The 22,261-nt window shown below is 37.0% G+C and overlaps 1 pseudogene; it reads left to right on the forward strand.

Annotated features, from left to right (window-relative positions):
• The first annotated feature begins 734 nt into the window (after nt 1-734).
• Nucleotides 735-852, forward strand: LOC120583524 (uncharacterized; annotated as a pseudogene).
• The last annotated feature ends 21,409 nt before the right edge of the window (nt 853-22,261 follow it).

A 22,261-nucleotide genomic window follows, 5' to 3' on the forward strand; every position in this document is an offset into this window, starting at 1 on the left:
AACACAAGAGTGCAGGCTTAGAAAAAAATCATTCTAGATTGGAGCAAGAGGATGCAAGATTCCAGAAGGAATGAGTGGGAGAAAGAACATCTAACTGGGTACTTATTATATTTTGACCATGAGGAAAATAATATTCTGAAATTTGGGAGTGGGGAATTAGTGATAAAGCAAATAAAGCATATTTTAAAATAAGGCAAGAATAAACTGCAAGAAAACTAAAAAGTTGAATAAGAAAGAAAACAATCATAGTTCTTGTTTTGGCTCAATAGTAAAAATACTTACATAGTCATTGTAAGTTAAGTTACACAGAGCCTTAATTCTCCCATTTATAAGATAGAGAATGAGTCATAATAGCACTTACCCATCAGGATTATTGTAATGGTGAAATTAATTAGTGAATGTAAGCACATAAAGATATGCCTGGCACATACCGAGAACTCAATAATTTAGCTGTATTTGTTAGCTACATGTGAAGTAAATACTGAATATTTATTTAGCCAAAAATTATGACATAATTATATTGAAAGAAAATAGCTGTCTTTTATTGGATAATAATAAGTCAAAAACCACATAAGTACATTATTTAGAAACATGGGGGTAAACATCAGAAAAAAAAAAACAACTAAAAAAACAGAAAGTGTGTATATTTGGGGAGTGATGGCAGGGGAAAAACAGGTCCTAAAGTTTTTTAGTATAATCTTTTTAATAGTATTTGATATTAAAACTATTTTCAAGTCTATGGCCATGCTACCCTGAACAAGCCTGATCCCGTCTAATCTCAGAAGCTAAGCAGGGTTGGGCCTGGTTAGTACTTGGATGGGAGACCACCTAGGAGACCAGGTGCTGTAGGCATAAAAAAAAAATAAAAAATAAGGGATTATAAGCTGACAAGGTCCTTGCAATCTGTGAGATTAATCAAGGGTTGCCTTGCCTAAAAAAAAAAATCTACTTTCAGTTTTTTTTTTAAAGATAAAAATAATTCTGAAACAATAGAGATAAGCCAGGAAAATCTTGAAACAAAAGTAGGCCTGGCTATATCTGACAATATAGAATTCAAACTCAAAATTCAAAATAAGTCAAATAATATCATCACTAATTTTCAAGAATATGAAACTATTTTGAATCATTATGTACCTAACCATTTTAATATTAAAATTATTAAAAATAAAAGGGTGATTTGACAAATTCTCAATTATAGAAGGAAACTTTAACATACCTCTCAGAAAGTGACAGATTAAATAAAATAAAAACAAAATTTTTAAATAGGATAGTTGAATACATTTTAAAAAGTGTGACTTTATAGTTGTACATGAGAGAATTTTGTACCAACAGAAAATACATTCTTTTCAAAAATTAATGAAACATTCACAAAAGTTGACTATATATATATTAAGGCCTCAAAAAATTTTCATAAAATTTAAAATATAAGCCAAAATTTCTAACACGTGATCCAAAATAGAAAATTAGGAAGAGGAGATAGGAAAGTTTATCTTGGCAATTTTATTACACCCTTTTAAAAATCTTTCAAATTTTAAAACAAAGAGGGAGCATATCCAAACAAAGGAGTAAAAAAAAAAAAGAAAAAAGCATCATCTAAAAGAATAAAAAGGTAAATCCAAGAAAACGCTGAAAGGTAAAAAAAAAGAAAGAAAAATTTGTGCTGCTAACTGTACAGTAAAAACCCCATCAATACATCCAGGAATATATACAGATGCCATTTCAAAGTAGTGTGGAATGATCTCAATGGTACTGAGATCATTGGTCAGCTACTTAGGAGGAATAAAAAGTTGATGTTTACACTGTTATTCACCAAAATAAGTAATTTTCACCTAGATTAGAAATTTTAATTTTTTAGTTAATTTATTTATTTTAATTAGTTTCAAGTATACAGTACATTGGTTAGACATTATATAGTTCATAAAACGATTTCCCCAATTGCTCCCTCCCTCCCCAGGCCCTCCACCTAGCCAACAACGTATTAATGCTACCTGCATTCCCTATGCAGTGCTCCCCATCCCCATGACCATCTATCAACTAGTAATTTGTACTTCTTTAACCCTTCACCCCATTCTCTCAGCCCCCAACCTCCCCTCCCCTCTGTCTGAAATCAAATTGTCCACTATATTTGTGAGTCCGTTTTTGATTAGTTTGTAATTTTTGTTCCTTAGATTACACGTATAAGTGAAATCATATGGTATTTATCTTTCTCTGTCTGATTTATTTCACTCAACATAATTACCTCTAGGGTCCATCCACATCATTGCAAATGGTAGGATTTCATTTTTTTATAATGACTGAGTAATATTCCATTGTATATATGAATCATAATTTCTTTATCCAATCATCTGTTGATGGGCCTTTAGGTTGTTTCCATACCTTGGCCATTGTAAATGGTGTTGCCATGAATGTTGGGGTGCATAGATCTTTCGAATTATTGTTTTGGTTTTCTTTGGATAAATACCCAGAGTGCAATTGCTGGGTCAAAAGTCATATCTATTTTTAAATTTTTGAGAAACCTCCATACTGTTTTCCATAGCAGCTGTCCCAATTTGCAATCCCACCAACAATGTACAAGAGTTCTCTTTTCTCCGCATCCTCACCAACACTTGTTGGTTTTTGATTTATTGATGATAGCCATTCTGACAGGAATGAGGTGATGTCTTATTGTGGTTTTAATTTTCATTTCTCTGATGTTAGCGACCTTGAGCATCTGTTCATATGTCTATTAGACAACTGTAAGGAATTTAAATTTTAAAATGGAATCATCTATGTTTTAAATGTATATAAGCCGGGAGTAATGGGAAATGGGGGGCGGGGCTTTCTGGAACAAAACTAAAGGCAGCAAAAAAATGAAAAGATTTATAAGTTTGACTACATTAAAATATACAAGTTCTGAATTTCAAAAATGCAATAAACAAAATTATATCAAGCTGAAGAATGGAAATTTATATACAATAGGAAAATGATTAATACATTTAATATACTAAAATTTCATATAAATCAGCACAAAAAGTTATCCTCCCCCCAAAAAATGACCAAATGACCTAAAAAATAATTTTCTAATGAAGAAATACAACTAGTCAATCATCATTTAGGAAAAGAATCAACTTACTAATAATTAAAGATATGAAAATTAAAACACCAATAATATGCCATTTTTTGCCTGAGAATATGGCCCTTATACATTGTTGTTAGGAATAAAAATTGGTAGAAACTTTCTGAGTAACATTTCGGCAGGAGAGATCAAAAGTCTTTAAAATACAAATGCCTTTTAATAAAAATATTACACTCTAGGAATTTGTGTTGGGTAAATAATTAAGAATGTGAAAAAGAATTGACTATAAGGATATTCATCACAATACTCTTAGGGAAAAATTGACAACAATCCAATTCATGATACAATTGGATTACAATGCAGCTACTCACAATGACAGGATCAAAATATTAGTTCATGTGTAAAAATATGTTGGTAATGGTAACAAAAATATTATGAAAGAATATATGCTATCATTCTTAATTTATATAATCTGTTGGGTTCACATGTCTATACCAAGTGCCTGGCATTAATAGGCTCTCAATAAATGTTAAGTGGATAAACTATGAAATATGATTGCATACACTATATGCATAATCACACAGAAATATTAATTACAAATATTAAGCTATAATACAAAACAACTATAAATTTTAGTGTTAATATGTAACATAAATTTTAATAATACAGGACAATATGTATGCCATATTGTTAAACAAACAAAAAAAAAACAAATTATATAGTGACTATGCATAGAAAAATAAAACTGGAAGAAAAGATTAATTTATTTGGATAATAGAATTATCATTGACCTTTTTTTCTATCTTTCTATATTTTCCAATTTTTTTGGCAAAGAACATTTTGTAATGGGAAAGAAAATATTTTAAACAAGTTGCATGTTCTGGAATACTGTGCACTTATTTAAAAACTATTTTAGAATACTCAATGTGAGAAAATGTTCACAGTATATTATTAAATAATAACAATACACTGGAATTACTACATTCACTGTGATTCCAATTATGTATATACACACATATACATACATAGAAAAGAAAATTATCATGTTTTATTAAAATCTTAAGGGTTTTGTTTCTGGATAGTAAAACTGTTTTCATTTCTTCCTAGTGATTTTCTGTATTTTCCAAATTTCCTACAAAAGAAAAACCTCTCTTCTGTAATTAGGAGAAAGGGCAGCAGGAGATGTTTTTGCTTTTAAGAAATGAGAAATAAATGGATGGACTGAAACCATCAATCCTTAACAGATTCTCTCAGCTTTGTGAGAATTCATTCTCAATGATAAGCTTATTTTTCCCTCTAGTACATATTTTCTACAACCGTTCGTGCTTGTGCCTCTGAACACTATTAAAATATTAATATATTCTTCTCATATTGTCCTCTCATGTTGCCTACTTTCTGAGTAATAAATCTATACTTTTTCAACCTCTAAAAGAGCAAGGAAATTTGCCCAAGGTGACGCAACTGCGTATCGGTGGCATTGGACTAGAATACATAGTCCTGGCTCCCAGTCCAGGATTATCTTCTTGTGAAACAAACTTCTAAAACCCATTAAACAATTTTGAAACATTTAATCTTGATGTACTTTCCTTCAGATCAGCAACAAGGAAAGTTTTGACTTCTATTGTGGACCCAAATCCAAACAGCTTCCAAAGACTCCTGCCTTGTGGAAGACGAGATACATTAAGATCATTAAGTAAACATCAGCATGGCCCACAATACTGGGCACCTAAAGAATGTTTAATAACTACTTTTCATTCAATTGCTATTCTGCTTCATTGATAGGGTGAAAGCCTGCAACATGAATTGCAGAACCAGCACATTCTAGCTTAGGCGATCATCCGTGGTTTCTTTATCCATGTTTAAAGACTTCTGGAATTCTGGAAAGCTTCCACCATCACCAGGAGGCTGACATACTTAAGTAGAAACACCAACCATTCACACATATGCAAGACATATACACATATCATACACATAGTATCATCTCTCTCATGGGGCCCCTCTCCCCACAATACACACACACACACACACACACACACACACACACACACAAACCCAGGAAACAGAACAAAACAGATTTCAACAATCTGTCAAATCCACAAATGGCATGTCATCTAATAACCCATAATAGGTTCTAAAACACATCAGATGGTAAATTTCCATGAACTATTAATGAAACAGCATTTCTCTTTTCAAAAATTCCTCAAATCTAGCATTTGAAACCTAACCCAACTCAGAACTCTTTACACATCAAATCCAACTTCTCACTCACAGTAAACACAATGTCCAGAAAGCATCTTTAGCCCTAAGTTAATCAATGAAAAATTTGCTGCTGTTTCTTCCCATCATAATAAGAAATGCTTATTTCTTAAGGAATGATTTAAAAATCCATGTGCCACATAAACCTCATGAATATGCCTCTCAGTTGCTTTAAGTATCAATCATATAAAGAAAACTAATATTGTGACTTAATATTCTTTTTACTTTACCAAAAACCTCTCCCAACCACCACATACACAAAAAAAAGCGGTAAAATCTAATTAACTTCTTTGCAAGTTAGTGCACAATTTACATCTCAGTATGTGTATATAGGCCATTTTAATCTCCAGCCAGAAGAAGGAAGAACAGAGGTCTTTGGGGTCTCTCTTGCTGTGATTTCTACTACTATATTCCTAATCATGTTACAAAAAGAAAATTAGCAAAATCCTAAAATAAAGAATTCCACTCTAAGCTTTTTAATCCATCATTAATTTCCTCTTTACTCATAAACCAGAGTTTCACATTTTGGAATTTAAGGAGTGCTGAGATAAATAACCTTTTATGGTTAAGGAAAGCAGATTAACTTTTGAGAAAACTATCATTTCTTGTTAGAAAGACAAAATAGTACATCAAGGAAAAACATACCAATTGATGGCTTTCTAAATAAAGCATCATCATTGAGTAACACTAAATTGGTTGTCTTGTGTGTCAAATTAATCTCTTGATTATATGGAACCAGGCTGCCTATTTTGTGTTTCAATCCATCTTGAAGAGCAGCATTTGATTAATCAAGTTAATGATGACAGTTTTTAGCTAGTGACAAATGATACATTTATTCAAGACCTTTTTCAGATGATCTAAGCTACTATGAGCAAAAGAAAAAGAAACATCAATTTGGAAGAATAGATTAATATGCCTACTTTAAACTTTACACTTACTCTAGCAAAGGAGATCAGAAGTAAAGATTAGTTAATGAGTAAATCCCCACCATAAAAAATACCATAAAAAATAAGGCATGCAAACTCTTTCAGATTATTTTATGTTAAGGTACATATAAAAAGCTACATATTTAGCCAAATTTAAAGTCGGTATATTTCAAAAGCAATTTGACAAAACAAATTTCAATTAAGCTACCCACAAAGTAACATTACTCAAATCACAACTAGAAGACCCCTCTCGAAAGTAACTCTTAAGGCAGAATGAGAGGGCAGCTCATTTGTCTTCTTCATTAAAGGTAACCAGGTAACCAGTTCAGATAATCCAGTCTATCAGGGGTTGGCAAACTACAGCCCAGCCCAAGGGCCAAATCCAGTCTGACACCTGGTTTTATAAATAAAGTTTTACTAGAACACAGTCATCATAGTTCTTTTATATATCATCTATGGCTGCTTTCACACTACAATGGCAGAGTTGAGTCACTGCATCAGAGACCATATGGCCTGCAAATCCTAAAATATTTACTATCTGGACCTTTACAGAAACTTTGCTCGCCTCTGCTCTAATATACTGGTTTTTAAATTCTTTGCAGTAGAATCCTTTCAAGCAAAATCTTACAAGAAAATAAATATATAAAAGCAATATCTTTAGTATACATTAATTTTATAAATTAAAATGTAAAACATTTGCTTAATATGAAATCAATGAGAACAACCAGTTTCGTTGAACACTAAATTGGAAATGAAAAGTGCAGTTACAGTCATAGCAGTATCCTTAGTTTTAGTTTTGTTTGTTTGTTGTATTTTGCTTTGGTTGCAGAGAATTGATTCACACAGATAAGTGGTTGCAAATTGTAACAGTTTTTTTAAAGCTCCCTTGCAAACTCAGGATACTCTACAATTAAAAGATAATAGAAGTTTATTCCAAGAAACTGTATAAGTTAACCTGGCAGCCCCAGTTAACACACTGTTGATCTCCAAGTTCTTAAAATTCAGTACCTTGCACTTATGTGTGCTTTTTATTACCATTTTAAAAGATTTTTTAAGGGTAATTTTTAGCTTTCTATAAGGGTTAATTATATACAAAATACATAAAACTGCCTGTCAAGTACTCCTCCCACTTCTTCTAAAAAATGTTTGTCCCAAATTTCAAACGAATGTTCTTAATAAGAGCTTTCATGTTCCCTGATGGTACGACTTTCCCCACCATGGTGGTTAACTCAAGCCAACCCAACCACAGCCCATCCCCAGGATTCTTTACCTAAGCATCAGAGGGAAGACATTTCCATTTCCTCTTTAATCTTGAAATAGAGACATACGAAGCCTACATGTTGCCAGAGATGGTACTTTTCAGTCTTGTAAAAGAATCAGACATAAGAGAATGATACAGATACGCCAAGAGAAGCAGAGGTAGGAGATAAAAAAAAGTCAGTGACACTGAAGTCTATGCTTCCAGTTTGAAGTCTTCCAGACACTGAAGTCTCTGTGATGTGATTACAAAAGCCAATAAATTTCTGTCCTTTTTGTCTGAGATAGTTTGAGCTAGGTTTGAGTTGAATATCCTAACTGAAATACACACACACACACACACACACACACACACACACACACACACACACACACAATACCCTCCATAAAGGTTTTAATTACAAATGTACAGGTGAAAGTCCAGAAGGATACATATGACAGTAGTTATTCTTTCTTTATACCCACTATATGAACTCCTTGTCTAATCTGTGTAATCCTCCCCTTCCTCATAAATCTTAGTGGGAAGTAGCAACAAGTTTCACTATATAATCTGAACCACTAATAATAACTAATACTTATATACTGACTATGTATCAGGAATTTTCTAAGCAATTTGCCTAGAACAACTTATTAATTTTCACTATCTCCCATAAAATAATTACAACTATTAACTCTATTTTAACTAAAAGGAAACTGGGACACAGAGAGGTCAAGTAACCTTCCAAGAATTATAATCAATCAATAGAGGGACAAGTTGCAACCCAAGAAATTTGGTTCCAGAGTTCCTACTCTTAACCTCTTTTTGACTTTGTCTCTGAAAATTCCAGATAGTTGCTTTCCCAGCCTTCACTGCAAAGCACCCAGCCCAGAGCTGCAGACAAGGACATCTGTATCTTTGGCGGTGGTGGCAGTGGCAGAAAGATCAATTTCTTGGAAAGTAATGACTGAAATGCCAGACTCAATGTCCAATTTCTACTGAGAAGCAGTGTCAGTGAAGCAAGCCACAGCAGCTATCACACGGTGGCCATGACAGTGATGTCCTCAGTGTTATTTTGGGTGTTATACCTTGTTCGCTCATGGCTGCATTGTCTTCAACTTGGTTCTCCCTTTTGAAGATTCTGAAAGCTACAAAATACCTTTTTAACATATAGGTGTTCCTCAACTTACCATGGGGTTATAGCCTGATAAACCCATCATAAGTTGGAGATATCCTGTCAAAAATGCACTTAATATGCCTAACCTACTGAACATCACAGCTTAGCCTGGCCTCCCTTAAACATGCACTTGTTACCCTACAGTTGGACAATTATCTTGAGCTTTATCTTAAGAGTAATTGCCTTCCTCTTCTTCTCATCAGACTCAGGAGACTCGGACAGGCATTTTTGTAGACATGATGGGATGTAAAAACACAGAACACAAAACCCCAAAAATGTTGGCAATGCCGTACACTGAAGAGTATCTGTTTATCCCCACAATTGCGAGGTTGACTGGGAGCTACAACTCACTGTCACTGCCCAGCATCATCAGAGAGCATTGTGCTGCATTCTATCAGTACTAGCCCAGGAAAAGATCAAGACTCAAAATTCAAAGTATGGTTTCTACTGAATGCATATTACTTTCACACCATTGTAAGCTCAAAAAATCTTAAATACGAGACTGTCTATGTTCCTTCTCTGCTTAAATCAGCCAGCATTTTTTGTTATTACACGTAAGAATCTTGACATATACTAACAGTGGTTACTCCTGGGGAGCAAACTTGGGAAATGGTGATTTTTTTTATGTTACTTTTTGCATTTCTATATTGTTTTAACTTTGTGCCTCAGAAAGTTCCCACTCCTCTTCCTTCCAGATAAAAGAAGGCCTTGTATTGCGTACTAAAAGCTTGATCCTTATTCTTCAAACAATAGAAGCCACTGAAGAGTTCTAAGAAGGCCAATGCCTGGACAGAGATTCTTTTTAAAGCAGTACGAGAGTGGCTTTGAAGAGAACAAGACTACATGCAAGGGGACCTGTAAAAAATCAGTTGCTATAATCCCAGTAGTTTATTGTTGGAGCTTCAGCTAGGGAAGAGGTAAGACAGAGCCAAAGAATCGGATAGATTTGAGAGTAAACTGAGAGGTAAATTTGGCAGAAAAGATATAATGGGAGAGGACATAATGAAAGCAGTCAAGGGTAACTTCCAAGTTTCTTGTCATTGTGACTGAATGGTGATATCATCATCTAAGACAGAATGAAGAAAGGAGAGCAAGCTTATGAGGAGAGATGATGAATTCTAGTTAATCTTTAGTTAAGCTCTGAGTATCTATGAGATTTCTGGATGGAGGTATCCAGTAAGTAGTTGGAAATAGCAACCTGACATTCACAGATTCTGTGTAGAGCAGAAATAAAGACTTAGGAATTATCAGCATTTAGGTGATGAAAATTGAAATCATGAGAATGAAGGTCATGTAGGGAGAGCATGAAGTATGAGCAGAGCAGAGAAAAGGAAAAAATGAAATCCAGGAGAATATATTAGGGATAGGCAAAGAAAACAAAGATCTCATAAACAAACAAACAAACAACAACAACAAAAAAAAGAAAAACAGCAGTCAGAGAGGTTGAAGGTAAATAAGTAATGTGAAATATCTAGAAGCCAAAGGTGTGCATAACCTCAAAAAAGAAAAATCGATTAACTATATGAAATTCGGCAGAAATATCAAATAAGATCAAAGAAAAATGTTCATGGATTTTGCAATCGGAATATATCTACAAAGAGCATGATGAAGGTACTTCTGGGTACTGATCCGGAAAGGGTCCCTTTTACAAAATGTACTTAGGTACCTAGAATTAAAAAATATATATATACATACATATATATATATATATGTATATATATATATGTATGAATAAAATGTCAATATGATCAAAGTTCTGTTCTGATTTGACCTGCTTGCCTACTTTTCAAGTAGTTAGGGTCTGATTCTGAATAAGCATGGCAATTTTTACACTTTCTGTAGGCTCAGAAGCCTGTGGCTGAAGGAATTACAAATGATCTACTCTCAAATAATACATACACACTCTCTCTCTCCTCTGTTTTTATTACATTTTAAATAAGACTTTAAAAATGCTAACTTATCAGAAATACACTAGAGGGAAAAGAAACAGCATGGATGTAACCCCCTACTAATGAGGCACTAATGCATAATTATTATAATACACGTACTTCTCTCCACAGACGAATATTTATAAACACTGAAACAGTCTAGTTTGCAGTGGAATCTCATGTACAGATTGTTTTTCTCTTGTGGTTTGTCCTTTTTTCTTATTGTGGTAATATTTAATAAATTTCACAGGCTCTGCTCACTCTCTGAAAATATTGAATGAACCTATCTATATACAAAATATGTACTGCCTTCAATGAGTATATAGAAAGGAAATATTTATATTAAACATACCACCATCAATAAAAGTAGTCAATTTTCTTAATTTTAAATACTTAAGAGTTGAGCTAAAACACAATATGTTAAAACAAAACTGGTTAAATTAAGTAATTTCAATAGATGGAATGTAGGCCTGGAGTAAGGGGAAGCAAACAATTATAGTAATCTAGATTAAACAATGATAAGGTTTAAGAAAGCTCATTAAAGAGAACCTTTTCTCAGCCTGAGTTATGAACCAACTAAGAACTAAACAAGAGATGGAGATCAAATTATCAGCAGTATTAGCAACGAAGGTCAGTTCAGGTTGAAGGACATGGCTTAGGTGTGTGTCAATAATGGGTGAAAGTAAACTCATTTATTCAGTCCTATGAGGTGCTGAAATGCAGGCCTATTTGGCCATTAGAAAGATCAGGCATTGAAGGAAAGTATTCTCCAAATACCACTTTGACAATGGTGTAAAAACTACCATTTGCTCATTCATTTTCTACTTTAGAAAATTTACATGGAATATTAAATTAGAATGTGTGCTATCTGTAAGAGCACACACACGCTCACACACATGTGCATGCACATACAAAATCAAACACACAGCAAGTGGCTAGGCTTTGTACGCCTGGTTTCTCTCCCAAACTCACTAGGTGAATAATTATGGTACCTCTGTAGTTTGGAGTGAGGGGTAGGGCAAAAGAAAAATTCCTCCCCATAGAAACTAAAGGATTGAGCAATAAGTAACTCACATCCCTCCTAATAAATACAAATGCTTATTAACTAATTTCAGTCAAGTTTCTTTTGCTTTCTCTCAACTGCAGAGTGGATATGAACACATTGCTATACACTCCATTTCTCTTTGGTTCTACTCATCAATATTATAATCATAAGTCTACAGATATGCATTGACTATGTATCTATAGTCTCATTTGTAGGAACAGGGTTTGAGCCTGGAATCATAATTACCTGAATTAAGATCCAACTGCTGACTAAGAAAGGTTAACATTGAGCAAAGCATTCCTTAAATTACATTCTGCATTGTATGAAAATCATTATTCATTCATTCCACAAGCCTTTATTGAGAGTCTGCTACTCTGACCCAAACAGCAGGCTAAGCCATGGAGATACAAAGAAGAACAATGTAAAATTCCTGACCTCTAAGAAATAACCCCCCCCAAAAAAATTTTTTTTCCAAGAAATAATGTAACAAATTACATTCGAGAAATAATGCTATCAAAATATTAAAAGTTTAGATAATCCCAATATATGAGAACTCATGAAAAAATTAGCCTCTGAGACTACAGGGGTATAGGTTGGAGCACTAAATAAGAAGTACTGATGTATCTGAAGAGTCATCTGGGAAAAAAGCAAACTTTTATTCATTCCATACACCGTAAGCCAAATTAAATTGCAAATGCATCAAAGATTTTTAAATGTACAAAAATAAAAGCTCAAAAGCTCTAGAAGAAAACATGGGGAATAATTTTTTATAATCTTAGATAGGGAAAGTCTTTCTAATTATGACTCCAAACCTAAAAGCTATGTTCTCACCTGGAGGTTTGACTAGGGAAGGATCTGCTTGCGAACTCCCTCACGTGGTTGTCAGAATTCATGGCAGCTTGTTTCTTCAATACCAGCCACAGAGAAAACAGGATTCTGCTGTTTCCAGTCTCTGACCTCTTTTAGACTTGCTTTTAAAGGGCTCACCTGATTAGGTGAGGCCAACCCAGGACAATCTCCCTTTTGATTAACTTAAAGTCATGTGGTTAGGAAGTTTAATTAGATCTGCAAAGTCTCTTCACCTCTGATATTTTCTCTTGGTTAGAAGCAAATCATAGGTCTGCCATCATTCAAGGAGAGGAAATTATACAATGGTGTCATTCAATAGTGATCAACTTAGGTGTGTGCCAAATCCCCTTAATATATAAAGAGTTTCAAGAAATCTATAAGGAAAAAAAAAGCACAAAAACTGGCAAAGAAAATGAACAGTTGAAATATACGAGTTCCAGACAAAATATTCAAGAAGTATAAATTTGTCTAATACTATGGAGAACAACTGCAATTGGCAATATCTACAAATGCCAGAAATCCCTCATCGAAAATTTTTTTCTAAAGATCTATCAGCATATATGTGAAATTACATAGATTTTAGCAACACTTGTAAGAGCAAATTTCTAAAATTTGTAAAAACAACTCAAATATTAGATGTCAAATAGGGAGTGGGTTAAATTAACTATGGTACATTCAAATACCGAAATAGTATGCAAATACATAAAGAATGTGAATGTATACCAAATACTGCCATGAAAAGAAAAAGTAATATGTAGAACAGTATATACAACAGTTATCTTTTGTGTAAAAAGCAGAGAAAACAAAGAATATCATCTGTATTTGCTTTCAGAAGCATAAATAAATTCTAGAGGATATGTATATATATATGGAGGGGATATATATTCATTTACATATATGTGGTTAGATGATAGATGATGGATGGATGGATGGATAGATAGATAGATAGATAGAGATAGATAGATAGATAGATAGATAGATAGATAGATAGATAGATAGATAGAGATAGATAGATAATAGATAGGAAGAGTCTTTTACAGCTCATACCCTGTAGTTGTTTCTCTGATGCTACCTAGTCATAGTGAAACCTCCAATCTTAAATTCAATTAGAACTAAGTTGTATTATTTCACCACTCAAGGTGGAAAAATTCCTACAGATGCAATAGTAAACTGATGATCGTTGAATCCATAATTACTCAAATTCATCATATTTATAATTCTCATGCATTTTCACCCTCTTACTAAGGAGTTATAAACTTGATGGGATAAGAGTGGGAAGGGACCTTTCTTTTACCTCCTGGTATGCTCAACAAATAACCTCTAAACTAACTTCTATAGAATTTCACAGTCAGAAAATGTTTTTCAGACACTGCAATTGTCTACATAGACTTCAGAGAAGGTGGCAACTTGAACTCCTGTATTTATCTCTGCTCTCTCTTTCACCCTACTAAAATGATAAAATAGGAATCAAAAACTATAAACCCACAAGGACAAAGAGAACAGAAAAGACAAAAATAGAAGAGATCCTTCCATCTCACTTGAATAAGAACAGGTGGTCATTCACTTAGCAAAGCAGGAAAACCTGAAGCCTGAGCCAGCAAAGAGAAAAACTAACAAAAAGCAACTTTTTTCATACCATCAGAACCCCAGGAAAGGGAAGAAGTTCAGGGCACCAGGAAGTTTGGATGGATATTCTACATAAAGCTTTGTTATTCAAAGTCTGTGAACCAACCACATAGGCATTTCTAAAAGCTGGTTAGAAATGCAGAATTCCAAGCCCCACTCCAGACCTATTGAATCAGGGCCTATACTTTAACAAGATCCCTAGGTAACTTGTAAACACATTAACATTTGAGAGGCATTGATATAAAGAGTGGTTCAATTCTCAGGACTGCCTCCACATGCCACAGAGCCACGAAACCACTTTCTCCCACCCCAGCAGAAGATAAGAGGCTTTCTCCTTGGCAAGGTTGAACCTGAGAGCTCCTAGACTCACGGACACCGGCACAAATGAAGACAGGAGTGAAGCTACAAAGAACACAGCTTCTATCCAAAGCTACATAGTGAAGAGCAAGGCATTCAGCTCCTTTATCCTGTTCAGCTCCCCAGAGTCTAGCAACAGGCTTCCGTTCTCAGGAATTCCCAGAATTTCCCCTTAGGGGAATCCAACAAGCTCGAGAAGATCTGCACATGCTAACATTTGGGGATATCCAATAAAGTCAGTTCATCACTTTAGCATCTCAACAGTTAAAAAGAGCAAGGCACGCAAAACTGACCCAAATCAGAGAAGTGTGCATTCTGTCTCTCAGATTAATATCTGGCACAGCACCTACAGTAAAAATGGCAAATGCTCTAACCATTGATAATGGCTGTCTATGACAGTCAGGCAAGAAAAAAAGATGTAATTCATTTGCAATGTATTCCTCAAGTGTGGGAGAAGACGTAGTCATACAGATGATAATATTATACTAACAGCCTACATTTATTGAGAAACTGATTTGCCACATTCCCTGTACTATCATGTTCAGTTCTCACAATTGAGGTAAATACTATTATTATCTCTTTCCACAGATGAGGAATTTGAGAGTTAAGAGGGATTAAATAGACTACTAGATAAAATGGCAGATGGAACATACATCTATCCCTTTAGCTCCCTCCAGAAACTTCATGTTTAAATAAGATAAGGTAAACAGGAAAGGTGGCAATATTCTTGGAAACTGGTAAATAAACTGAGATTGGCAAAGGACTGAGCAGACCCCAGAACACTGAATCTTAAACTGAGTGAGGAAAGCAGTGAACCATAAAGCAGAATCTCTGCAATGATGGGGAAATAGAATTCTAGGTTTTTCTAGAAGTCAGGGTGAAGAGGGGAGAGTGACTAAAAGTAAGGACTGGCTGAAACTTTTGTTTAGGAAGCAATAAGATCCCCACACCACCTTCTCTACTCTTGCCCCTGTCTCATCTAGGAAAAAAGACAAGATTTATTCTCAGGAGGAGGACTGGTAAGAGGGTCCTTGATGGGGGACACCAGGTACAGTTAAGGACATGAACGATGCACTGAAAACAGACTTACCTTCTTGGCTCCCTCCCAGAACACTGGCAGTCAAACATTCACCCTCCAGGCAGGAGACTGTAGGTGTCTTTGCAACCCCACTAGAATCTGACCAGTCCAAAAGGAAAATCCTAGAGACACTGACACTCAAGGTTCTCAGTAAATAGATCTCTCTACAGCAAAGTCACAGGCTTGTGGGCTTAGAGCTGCCAATCCACTTTAAATGGCATGCAATTATTCACTACAAGATTGGCAAAGCTTAGAATATGTGGTGGTACTTAATTTTGGCTAGAATATAAGGAAACAGACTTCCTCACACACGACTGGTGAGAATGTAAATTGGCATAACCTCTTTGGAAAGCAATCTGGCTATACATTTCACAGCACTTCAACTGCCAGCAATTTACCACTCAGCAATTTCATTAGCAATTTACTTGCAAAATAAGCCAAGCTATACATGCAAAGATGTTCGCTGAAGCATTGTTTATCATAAAAACTGGAAGAAAAAAAAACTTAAATAACCACCAGTAAAAAAAAAAAATGGTTTAAGAAACTAGGTCCATTTATGAAGTGAAATACTGTGCAAACTTTACAAAAAATGAAGTAGCTCTATATGTATTGATATGGTATGATCTCCAAAGTATACTGAAAAGTGAAAAGAAATAGAGTGCATAAGAGTAAATATGATATACTACCATCTATATAAAATACACATATACATTTATATTTATATATACGCACACCTATTTATATATACACCCATATATGCTTATCTTGAAAAGAAAATGTCCGATACATTTCTGGAAATTGCTAACAATTGCTACATCTGGAGAGACAAATTATGGTTCTAATATGAGAGAAGACTTGTTTTCCATTGCATATGTGTGAATGATTTTTTTTACCATATGCATGTATTTTTTTATTTAAAAATAAAATATTGAAAAGACATTTTAAAAAGTTGTGTATCTTTATCTGAAGCATTAGCTACTATTAGAAATAAAATATTCCCAATCTATATCCTTGACCAAGAATTCTCCCTTGATACTGGGACATATAAAATTAAAATTCAACAAGTCTAAAACCAAGCTCCTGACCTGGCTATCTCACCCATGACTTACCACCATCAAACATGTTTCTGTTCCTACATTTCCTAATTGGACCACTTTTCATCCAATCTCTTGAGTCAGAAACCTAGAAGTTACATAAGACTCACCTTTCCCCTCACCCTCAAATCCAATCACCAAATACTACCAATCCTACCTCCTAAAATGCTCACAAACCTCCCAACCAACCATCTCTTCTGCCTTAATTAACACAGTTATTATACTTCCCCCTGGTGACTCTAATACCCTTCTTACTAACTCTGTATTCAGTATCTCCTGAATCCATGGTCCACTGAATTACCAAGGCGATCTCTCAATAGCCCCAATTTGACCATCCATTCTCTTCCTTACTATCCTTTAACAGTTCTTTGTTTTATCACATAATTGTGATCTGCTCCCTGCCTACCTCATTTACCACCTCTCCTCTCTTTCTTTCCCTTCCCCTTCAACACAGAAACCTACCATTCTAAATACTTTCAGCCTCCCAACTGCACCACACAGAGTCCATGTTGTTCCCTCTTCCTGAAATGTTTTTGTTCCCTCCTCTAACTCCCATTATTCCTTAGTGTTGTTTTTCTTAGTACCTCTACTCTGATTATGGACCTCTTCATATTGTCTCTTTTATTTTCCTAACCTCAAATTCTAGTACAGTTCCAGGATATAATGGTCTCTCAGTAAATAACTGTTGAAAAAATGAAGCTAGAAAAACCAGGTATCATTCTAATGTAAGTAATGACAACTCTTCCAGCCTAAAATAAGGTCTTCCTTGAAAACAGTGATTCTTGTCAACCTAACTTGTTCTCCTAACTGGCATCTTAATAATGCCTAAGGTGAATAATGTTTTTACATTATGCCTTAAATATTGAAGTAGCCATATTACATGGAGAGGCCCCCTTGTAATAGCCCGCTGAAATATGAAAGGGTTAAAGAATAATTAAAACCTGAAACTGGACAAAAGAAGTCTATAACTTAGGCCTAGTTTCTGGAACCCCTAACCACACTCTGTTAATCATGAAACTTGTAACAATGAGCTCATACGCTAACTGCCAATTTTAGCCTGTGTAACCCTGCTTGCTTGCGTGGCATGAAAAATAATCAATTGTATATAAGCTGAAAATTACTGTTTGGCCATCGCCCATGGGAACACTGGCCATTGTCCATGGGAACATAGGCAATCACCCATAGGAACATAACATTCTAACACAAGCTTTCTGCTTCTGTACTTCCCGCTTGCACACCTGACCAGTGGGTTGACAGATAGTGAATAGGAGAAAGATGGACCTTTGTGTTTAAGACAGAATGAGGAATAGGATTTGGGGCTTAAAAACCTTGTATCTTGGCATTTCGAGGCTGCTCCTTTGCAAGGACAGCCGCCGGCTAATAAACTGTCTCCTGGTTAAGAGCACTCAAGTTGGGTCTGGTTATTCTGGACACAACATTTGGAGGCCCCAGCGAGATCTTCTCGTTGTGGGAAAATTGATCAGAGCACCGGGGCGTTGGACCATTTGCGGTTGGGGAGGCCTCTAGGGCACTTGCCCTAGCCCGCCGCCTGTGGTTTCTCGCTTTGCGGAGCACGATCCTGGGAGTGCTGAGGCAGTTTCTGGTAGGGGGCCCAGGGACCGTGCGGACCTCGGACGCGACAAGTAAGTCGGCGGTCGACTGAGACTGTGACGACAGTTTTCTCAGTCCTGTTCTGGTTTGTTAGTCTGTGTCTGTCTTGTTTTGTTTTGCTTCGTGTGCTTTATTGTGGAACTATGGGACAATCACAGGGCAAACTAACTCCATTACAGTGCATGCTTAACAACTTTAAAGATTTTCGTCGTAGGGCAAGGGCCTATGGTGCTTCAGTAACCCCTTTTGATTTGCAGCGCTTTTGTCAATTAGATTGGCCGACCTTCGGAGTAGGATGGCCCTCCGAGGGATCATTTAACATGCAGACTGCATTCTGGGTTCGAGGTGTGATTTATGGAAACCCTGGGCATCCTGACCAAATTCCTTATATTGATGTTTGGATTGATGTTGTTTCTGATGCCCCTAAATACTTACAGAGTTGCAGTCGTGCACCCGTTACTGTAATGGCAGCCATACCCCAGGGTTTTAAGAAGCCCCCACCGGTGTTGCAGGGACCTCCCTCGGAGGATGACTGGTATCCGCCACCCTATAATGGAAATGGGGGTAGACGTCCTCCTCCGGAGGGACCGGGACCTCCTGTAACCCGGTCTAGGGGTCATAGGCCACCTTCCCCTGATTCAACCTCCCTGAAAAGAGCCAGTATCTGTTCAAGCCCCATTGAAGGTGATTCCAGGAGGTGGCGGTGAGCCTACTGTCATCTACTCGCCATTCAGTACTAGTGATTTATATAATTGGAAATTGCAAACGCCATCCTTTTCAGAGAAACCATAAGGACTAACCTCCCTTTTAGAGTCTATTTTCTTTACCCATCAGCCCACTTGGGATGATTGCCAACAGCTCTTACAGGTCTTATTCACTACTGAAGAAAAGGAAAGAATTTTGCAGGAGGCGGCTAGAGGAGTAACAGACCCAAATGGGCAGCCCACAGCAGACTTAACCAGGTTACAGGCTGTGTTTCCGACTCAACGTCCCCAGTGGGATCCAAATACAGATCAAGGTAAGGAGGCTCTCCTAAGGTATCGCCAGTTTCTGCTACAGGGACTCCGGGCTGCTGCACGTAGACCAATAAATCTGTCCAAGGTAAGTGAAGTAATTCAGACTAAGGACGAGTCACCTGCAGCATTCTTGGAAAGACTATTAGAGTCTTACCGCTTATATACACCTATTGACCCGGAGGACCCCAACAATAGAAGAGCCATTAATTTGGCCTTTGTTAGCCAGTCGGCCCCTGACATTAGAAAGAAGTTACAGAGATTGGAAGGTTTTGAGGGAGAAAATTTATCCAAATTATTAGAAATAGCTCAGAAGGTCTTTAACAATAGGGACGGTGTGCAAAAAGTCATGTTTGTGGGACAACAAGGAAACTGACCTCCTTGGAAAAAAAAAACCCCTAACCATAGAGGGGGACCTAGCAACGAAGAAGGCCAAAATAGAAAACCTAGGCTAGGAAGAGACCAATGTGCTATTTGCAAAAAGAAAGGACATTGGAAGAATGAGTGCCCTGAAAAGGAGCAACCAGGAGGTGAGAAGAAAAAAGGCCCCTCATTCTTTTGGAAGATGAATAGGGGCGTCAGGGCTCTTATCTAATGAGCCCCCGAGAGCCCAAGGTAACTTTGCAAGTAGGGGGCAAACCTGTGAACTTTTTAGCTGATACTGGTGCAACTTACTCAGTTTTAACAGAAACTGCTGGTCTGTTATCCAAAGAAAAGACTGTAATTCAAGGAGTCACTGGGAAAGGGAAGGCATACCCATGGACACAGGCAAAAATTACTGACTTGGGAAAGGGAACCATCACGCATTCGTTTTTAGTTATGCCTGAATGTCCTTTTCCTTTGCTTGGAAGAGATTTGCTCCAGAAATTAAAAGCCACTATTTAAGCAACGAGTGGCATATCTCTCAAAGAGACTAGATCCGGTGGCTGGAGGAAGGCCTAGTTGCCTGAGAGCACTAGCTGCTACTGCTATATTGACCAAAGACGCTTTAAATTGACCTTGGGCCAAAATATTGAAATTGTGGCTCCACATGCAGTTGAAGCCATGCTGCGCAGCCCTCCTGAAAGATGGATTTCCAACGCCTGGATTACTCAGTACCAGGTACTGTTGCTTAATCCCCCACAGACCCAGTTTTTGAAAACTGCAGCCCTGAACCCTGCCACGCTGCTCCCGGATGATGACCCGCAGGCTCCATTGCATCACTGTGTTCAGCACCTTGAGCAGGTAACTGGACTACGGCCAGACTTGAAGGATGAGCCATGGCTTAATCCGGATGCGGTATTATTTACCAATGGAAGCAGTTTTGTATCCGACGGAGTAAGGTATGCCGGGGCAGCCATAGTAACGGTCAGGGATGTGATATGGGCACAGGCCCTAAGCCATGGGACATTGGCACAGAGGGCTAAACTTATAGCTCTAACACAAGCTTTACGGTGGGGAAAGGATAAAACCGTAAACATCTATACTGACAGTAGATATGCCTTTGCAACGGCACATGTACATGGAGCCCTGTACAAGGAAAGAGGACTATTGACATCAGGGGGAAAGGAAATTAAGAACAAGGAGCAGATTTTGGCTCTTTTGGAGGCTATCTGGCTACCTAAGAAAGTGGCTATTATCCATTGCCCCGGCCATCAAAAAGGGGAAGGAGCGGTAGAAAAAGGAAACCGCTTGGCAGATAAAACAGCAAAGGAAGTAGCCAGAAAACCAGTGGGGACTAACGTCATAATTGGTCCCCTTCTTGTGCCCCCCTTGGCACAGGCTCCAGACTATAGCCCCCAAGATATAGAGTTGGGGAAGCAACTGCACGGGAAGTTTGAACATGGGTGGCTTTGGATTCCAGATTGAAGGCCGGTCCTCCCTGCTGCGCTCGGTAACACCTTAATTAGCCAGATGCATAATGCTACCCATCTTGGAGGAACTAAGTTAATTGAACTGCTAAAAAGAGACTATTATATTCCTGGACTAACCTCAAAGGTTCGGGATGTAAGTGCACGATGCCCAATATGTGCACAGGTCAACCCTCACCCCATCCCAAAGGAAAATATCGGCACTCAATTAAGAGGACAAGCTCCTGGAGAGCATTGGGAAGTGGACTTTACAGAAGTTGCTCCTGGCACTTTTGGATTTAAATATCTTCTGGTATTCATTGACACCTATTCTGGATGGACTGAGGCCTTCCCCACAAAGAAGGAAACTGCACAAGTAGTAGCTAAGAAATTAATTACAGAAATAGTGCCTCGATTTGGCTTGCCCTTATCATTGGGGTCCGACAATGGCCCGGCATTCATTGCCCAAACAAGTCAAATGTTAGCTAAGGTATTAGGGATCAATTGGAAATTACATTGTATTTACAAACCTCAGAGTTCAGGACAAGTAGAAAGGATGAATAGAACACTTAAGGAAACTTTAACTAAATTTAAGCTGGAAACTGGGGAGAATTGGGTGAGCCTTCTGCCTTTTGCTTTGTTACGGGCCCGGTGTACTCCATATATTATGGGAATTTCCCCTTATGAAATAATGTTTGGGAGACCTCTCCCTTTACTCCCTAAAATTGGAATTGAAAAGGTTACAATGAGTAATAATACAAGTCTCCTTAAGTCTCTACAGGCCTTGCAACAAACCCAAAATCAAGTCAAGGGCTTAATTAAAGCTGCTAGACCGACTCCGGGGACATCACAGCCTCACCCACATCATCCAGGTGATTGGGTGTGGATAAAGAAGATCCAGCCTGCTAGCCTAGAGCCCCGGTGGGATGGTCCATTTCCAGTAATCCTGACCACACCAACGGCTGTCAAAGTTGCAGGAAAAAGACATTGGATTCACCATACCCGCCTTAAGACAGCTCAACCTCCCCCGGAGACAGAGAAATGGAAGGCAACACCCACAGAGGATCCACTCAAGATAAGACTCTCGTGGGAATAATTATAATTAGGTTAATTGTTATCAATAATGTAAAAGGGAACCCTCATCAACCTCAACAGGCTAAATGGGAATTAATTAAATCAAAAA

This window comes from Pteropus medius, unplaced genomic scaffold (assembly GCF_902729225.1).
Source record: "Pteropus medius unplaced genomic scaffold, Ma_sr-lr_union100, whole genome shotgun sequence".
NCBI lineage: Eukaryota > Metazoa > Chordata > Mammalia > Chiroptera > Pteropodidae > Pteropus > Pteropus medius.